The sequence below is a fragment of the Lemur catta genome, chromosome 7 (assembly GCF_020740605.2).
Source record: "Lemur catta isolate mLemCat1 chromosome 7, mLemCat1.pri, whole genome shotgun sequence".
NCBI lineage: Eukaryota > Metazoa > Chordata > Mammalia > Primates > Lemuridae > Lemur > Lemur catta.
This window is the reverse complement of record NC_059134.1, coordinates 101926234-101932907: the sequence shown is the minus strand read 5'-3', so window position 1 is coordinate 101932907 and position 6674 is coordinate 101926234. Positions and strand designations below refer to the sequence as shown.

Sequence of the window (6674 nt, the reverse complement as noted above, 5' to 3'; positions counted from 1 at the left end):
TCTCGGTTCTAGATGCCAGTTTTCCCCGGGAGCTTGCTGGGATGGCAGGAAGTGAACATCAACACCCTGCCAGCTGAGGCCCAGGACCCAGCTCTAGACAACAGGATGCAGGAAGGAACCCAGAAGCGAAGTCTTCCCCTGGGGAAAGGGGTGGAGTCTTGCTTAGGAGGAGAGAAGTTGTCTTCCTTAGAGACCAAGAAGGAAGTCCATGTACACATGCTGGGTGAACCTGCGGACGGGCCAGAGAGGGAAGAGAATCCATGAAGACGTTGTCCTTCACGTGCTGCTTTTCTGTGTGCCACACGGGGACATCCAAGTGAGCCAGAATTGTAATCTCTGATTCTCTTATGATGTAAATTCCTTCTGAAAATGCCCTAATTCAGTATATTGCAAACTTTAGGTGCATGGGAATTGCCAGTTGAGCTTGTTGCAAATACAGATTTCTAGAGTCCTTCTACAGAGACTGATTTAGAAGAAAAGGTGGACAGCTGTCATTTATACCTGTTCAGCATCCTTCACCCTTTCTTTTGGTTTCCTTTGGGAAAACAATGTGGGAGACAAAATACATAGGCATTTATTCATTAGCTCCCGTCCCCATTGGTCAGTGGTGGCCCCACAGGCATCAATTCCACCCACTTCTAGAATGCACAGGTGTTAGTGCTGAGCAGGTTCCATGCTGAGGTGTCAGAGAAGCCCCAGGGCAAGAAGCAAGGGGTATAAGGTGTGGGCCAGGTGCAGTCAGGTTGTACCTATGGAAGTGGGCAGAGCCTGCATAGAACTGGTTGTGGCAGCAGTGGCTTGAAAAAGAGGTGTGGCCAAGAGGACTTGAAGTAATGCAGGGGAGATTTCCTGTATACACCACTTCTTTCAGCTCTCAGATCTGCTGGGCCCTCCGTTAAGTCCAGTCCATGACAAGAAGATTCATGGACCCAGCTGTATCCATTATCTTCCTCCTCCACCCCCACTCTCAGTTTCTTGCACCTACACCCAGCATTTCACTTGCCTGGTAAAGTGACCCTGAGGTGAAGAAAACACCACCATTAAGTGATAGCTCTAGGCCAGGCACGGTGCTCATGCCTGTAACCCCTGCATTCTGGGAGGCCGAGGCTGGAGGATCGCTTGAGGTCAGAAGTTCCAGACCAGTCTGAGCAAGAGTGACACCCCGTCTCTACTAAAAATAGAAAATCAGCCAAGTGTGGTGGTGGCACATGCCTGTAGTCCCAGCTACTGGGGAGGCTGAGACAGGAAGATCGCTTGAGTCCAGGAGTTTGAGGTTGCTGTGAGCTACAGTGACACCACGGCACTCTAGCCCAGGCAACAGAGTGGGACTCTGTCTAAAAAAAAAAAAAGCAGTAGCTCTAGTGGGGATTTGAATCTATCTAGCTTGTCTCCAGAGCTTGGGCTTTTAACCACTAAAAAACATAGCACAGTGTTGAGGAAAAATTTAAGGTAGCTGACATCCAGGTTCAATGAGAAAGAATGCCATAACTGATGAGAAATGTCTGCCATGGGCAAAAAGGTTGGTAGGTACAAAACCAAAAGCAGTGCTCACTTCGGCAGCACATATATTAAAATTGGAATGATACAGAGAAGATTAGCATGGCCCTTGCGCAAGAATGACACACAAATTCTTGAAGCAGTCCTTATTTAAAAAAAAAAAGAAAACCAAACAGAAAAACAAAACCAAGAGCACAAGGGACCAAAGTAAAAATAGATAAATTGGAGTACATCTAAATTAAAAACTTTTGTGTTGCAAATGATACCCTTAAGAAAGTGAAAAGACAACCCACAGAATGAGAGAAAACATTTTCAAACCATATATCTGATAAGGGTCTAATATCCGGAATATATAAAGAACTCTTACAGCTCAATAATACAAAGACTAATTGCCCAATTTTTCAAATGAGCAAAGGATTTAAATAGACATTTCTCCAAAGATATACAAATGGCCAAAAAGCACATGAAGAGATGTTCAATGTTATTAGTCATTAGGAAATGCAAATCAAAGCCACTATGATTCAACCAAATAATCAAAACCTAAAAAAGGAAAGAAAGAAAGAATCACTATGTGATACCTCTGTGCACCCACTAGGATGGCTGTAATATAAAAGATGGACAATAACAAGTGTTGGCAAGGATGTGGAGAAACTGGATCCCTCCTACACTGTTGGTGGGAATGTATGATGGGACAGCTGTGGAAAACAGTTTGGCAGTTCCCCAGTAAGTGCAACAGAATTACCATGTCACTCAGCAATTCCACTCCCAGGCATATACCCAAAAGAATTGAGAAAACAGATGTTCAAACAAAAACTTATACATGAATGTTCATAGCAGCTCTATTCACAATGGCCAAAAAGTAGAAACAACTCCATAGCCCAGCACTGATGAATGGATGAAAAGGTCTCATATACATACTATTGAATATTATCCAGTAATAAAAAGAAATGAAGTACTGATACATGTTACGACATGGATGGACCTAGAAAATCCACATATTGTATGATTCCACGTATATGAAATGTCCAGAATATACAAATTTATAGAGACAGAAAGGAGATTAGTGGTTGTTTAGGGATTAGGGGTGAGAAGAAGAATGAGGAGTAGCTGCTAATGGGTATGAGGTTGCTTTTAGGAGGGACAAAATGTTCTAAAATTACATTGTAATGATGAGTGCACAACCCTGTGAATATACTAAAAAACATTGATGTGCACATTTTTTTTTTTTTTTGAGACAGAGTCTCACTCTCTTGCCTGGGCTAAAGTGCTATGGCCTCAGCCTAGCTCACAGCAACCTCAAACTCGTGGGCTCAAGCAATCCTCCTACCTCAGCCTCCCGAGTAGCTGGGACTACAGGCATGCACCACCATGCCCGGCTAATTTTTTCTACATATTTTTAGTTGTCCAGCTAATTTCTTTCTATTTTTTTAGTAGAGACGGGGTCTCCCCCTTGCTCAGGCTGGTCTCCAACTCCCGAGCTCAAACAATCCACTTGCCTCGGCCTCCCAGAGTGCTAGGATTATAGGTGTGAGCCACTGAGCCCGGCCTGATGTGCACATTAAATGAGTGATTTATATCAAATGAAAATTATATCTTGATAAAACTATTTTTTAAAACGGAAAAGTCTCAAGTCCCAAGAAATCCCTCAATCCTGGGCAAACCAAGAGGGTTGGTCCCCCAATGCCACCCTTATCTCCATGAAATTTGAAAAAAAGAGAGCAATGAGCTTGGGGAGTGAATTCAGTGTCTGGAGTATTAGTCAGCTTTCTGCTGTGGCAATGCTGTGTAACAAACAACCTGAAACTTGGTCACTTGCAGCAGCAAGCATTTATTTCTTGCTCCCAGGGCTGGGGGTCCACTGTGGCTCTACTGGGCTCAGGTGGACTTGGCTCCAGACTGTGAGCTGGGTTCAGGTCTGCTCCAGATGTATCATGGCTTTTGCTGAAGACTGCTAGCCAGTGCCAAGCTGGTTAAGAGTGAAGCCCCTCACTCACCCTTACTTGGCCTCCAGACAGCCCTCTCCTCATTTGGAGCTTGGTCTAGTCCACTCATGTTTTTTTTTTTTTTTTTTTTTTTTGAGACAGAGTCTCGCTCCGTTGCCCGGGCTAGAGTGAGTGCCGTGGTGTCAGCCTAGCTCACAGCAACCTCAAACTCCTGGGCTTAAGCGATCCTACTGCCTCAGCCTCCTGAGTAGCTGGGACTACAGGCATGCACCACCATGCCTGGCTAATTTTTTTCTATATATATTTTTAGTTGGCCAGATGATTTCTATTTTTTAGTAGAGATGGGGTCTCACTATTGCCCAGGCTGGTCTTGAACTCCTGACCTCGAGCAATCTACCTGCCTTGGCCTCCCAGAGTGCTAGGATTACAGGCATGAGCCACCGTGCCCGGACCATTCATGTTTTAATATCCCCATAGCTGTCCCCACTCGCAGGAGCCCACTCACTGTCCACTAGGGCCCCAAAATGCCACCAACAGTAAAAGCTCCGCCAAAAGGAAACGCTTCCTCTCAGCTTGGGCCTCCAGCCTAGAGGCCATCCCAGGGAGTGGCCTGGAGCAGCACATTCCTGGGCAGAAGCCACTGGTCCTCCTCTCTCTTATCTCCAGTCTGTCCTGCCCCTGTTTTAGGAATCTCATGTTTCAAGGCCAAATTCACTAAGTCAAAAGAAAAGTTACAGGCATAACTTGCCTAATAAAGCTCTGCCCTCTCTCCTCCACATGGGGCTGTCTCAATAATTAAGATTCCAATTCCTTCAGCAAGTACTCATTTGGCACTGTGTAGCCAGTGGACGGGAATTCCTAATAACACCATCAAAGGTGGTCTGGAGTTTCCTCTCCTAGCTGGGCACAGAGAGGGCTTGCACAGCAGCAGGTGTGGCAGGGAAGAGCCCTGGCTTTGCAGTCAGACGGATGTACTTTTGTGACTTGCATGGTGTTTAGTTCGGTTTCTTCGTCTACATCTCAGAACTAGCAATCCCTCCGCTTTCATTCATTTAACAGCTATTTAAAGCCCCCTAATAGGCAGCGTGGCACTGTAGTGTTAAGAGCAAGGACAGGGACAGACAGAACTGGGGTTGAGTCCTGCCCTTGCAACCAACCATTTCTCATTAAATCAAAGACACCATGGGTTGCACCATTGTTTTATGTACCCTAAGAAAAAAATACTGCCAAACTATAACATAAGGATTTATCATTTGGAATTTTACAGTTACTAAAAGAGCTCTTTTAAACTTACTGATATTTTGACATAGGTTTTCATTATATATTACTCTACATATATATAAAAATAAACATGTAGGCAAATAAATTGGTTAGAGTTGTCAACGTCCTCTGACCAAAGATCACCAGGAACACACCTGTGGCCAAAAAATGTTATTTTATTTAGCTTGCTGCAGTAAAGGAGAACATACCTTAGGGAAATCCAGGGCACCCTAGGGAAACTCCTTAAATTTGGGCTTGTTCCCACAGTTCTGGGGGGGGATTAGGGAAATGGGACATGTTCTGGACTGATGCTGTCAAGAAACAGGAGCAGTTCAGAGACTGGGTAACTTTATAATGTTTATTTAGGAGGCAGAAGGATGAATGCAGGATTAGAGTCTTTTTTTTTTTGAGACAGAGTCTCGCTCGCTCTGTCACCTGGGCTAGAGTGCTGTGGCATCAGCCTAGCTCACAGCAACTTCCAACTCCTGGGCTCAAATGATCCTCTGCTATTTTTTTCTGTTTTTAGTAGAGATGGGGTCTTGCTCTTGCTCAGGCTGGTCTTGAACTCATGAGCTCAAACAATCCTCCCGCCTCGGCCTCCCAGAGTGCTAGGATTACAGGCGTGAGGCACTGCACATGGCCCTAGAGTCATTTTTGATAAAGAAGCAGCAATCACTCAGAGAAAGGTGAAATCATTTTTGTAGTCACGAAGTGGCCTTGTCTATGTCTCATGCTAAACATGGATGTTCTGCTGGTAACAAACAGTACAGTCTGAATATCAGAAGGGCCATCTTTCATTTCACAATGATGTCAGTAATAAAAAGCATTTATTTCAGGGATATTAAAATGTGGGGGAGGCCGGGCCCGGTGGCTCATGCCTGTAATCCTAGCACTCTGGGAGGCCGAGGCTGGTGGATTGCTCAAGGTCAGGAGTTCGAGACCAGCCTGAGCAAGAGCGAGACCCCATCTCTACTAAAAATAGAAAAAAATTATCTGGCCAACTAAAAAAATATATATAAAAAAAAAAATTAGCCGGGCATGGTGGTGAATGCATGTAGTCCCAGCTACTCGGGAGGCTGAGGCAGTAGGATCGCCTGAGCCCAGGAGTTTGAGGTTGCTGTGAGCTAGGCTGACACCACGGCACTCACTCTAGCCCGGGCAACAGAGCGAGACTCTGTCTCAAAAAAAAAAAAAAAAAAAAGTGGGGGAAAATGTTCATCCCAGATTTGATGAAATAGGATTCTTACTGTTATTACCTTGGCAAGTAATCTAATCCTTTAAGTTTCAACTTCCTGATCTTTAAACTGGGAACAATATGATCTACTACAAAAGACTTGTGAGGACTAAGAAATTACGTCTACTAAGTGCTTGGTACAACACTGGGTGCATCATTCAAGGTTCAATTAGGGAAATAGGAATCACTCAAAGCATTTAAAACGGAGAGAATTTAATGCACGGTTTTGGTGACACATTGACAAGGGTAGTGAAAGGGCTGAGAAGCCCAACAGGGGACAGTGACGCAGCCTAGAGATTAGCAAAAACAAGAAGCTGCTCACCACCCCTAAACTGGAGGGACAAAAAGAGGAGGCGGAATTCATGGAGCCCAGGAGCATGGAATACCCTGCAGGTATTGGGACCAGTTACCCATCCAGCAGGAGATGGAGCCACAGAGAAGCCCGATCTCTGCTGGAGACCTGCCTGAGCAAAAGAGATACAGAAGAAATCCTTCTGTCTTCAGTCTCCTGCCACTGCTCCCATTGGCTAAACCGAGGCTTCAAGCCAGATGTTCCGGAAGACTGAGAAACTGCCCCGGCAGGGGTCAGTCCACCGCAACACATAGCAGAACTGAGGGGCAAGGAAGGGATCAGGGGCAAATAGTGGAGAACGACCATAAAGTAGAAATTAGTTAAACAGGCTTGGTAACACCTTTATTTGTCAAACCTTTAAAGTGCCAGATACACTTGAAAGTAACAA

General features: G+C 45.0%; 1 non-coding gene across 1 annotated transcript; it reads left to right on the top strand.

Annotated features, from left to right (window-relative positions):
* Positions 1–1544: 1544 nt before the first annotated feature.
* LOC123643049 lies at positions 1545–1651 on the top strand. Its single transcript, XR_006736625.1, has one exon. It is a non-coding gene; the product is annotated as a U6 spliceosomal RNA (small nuclear RNA).
* Positions 1652–6674: the final 5023 nt, after the last annotated feature.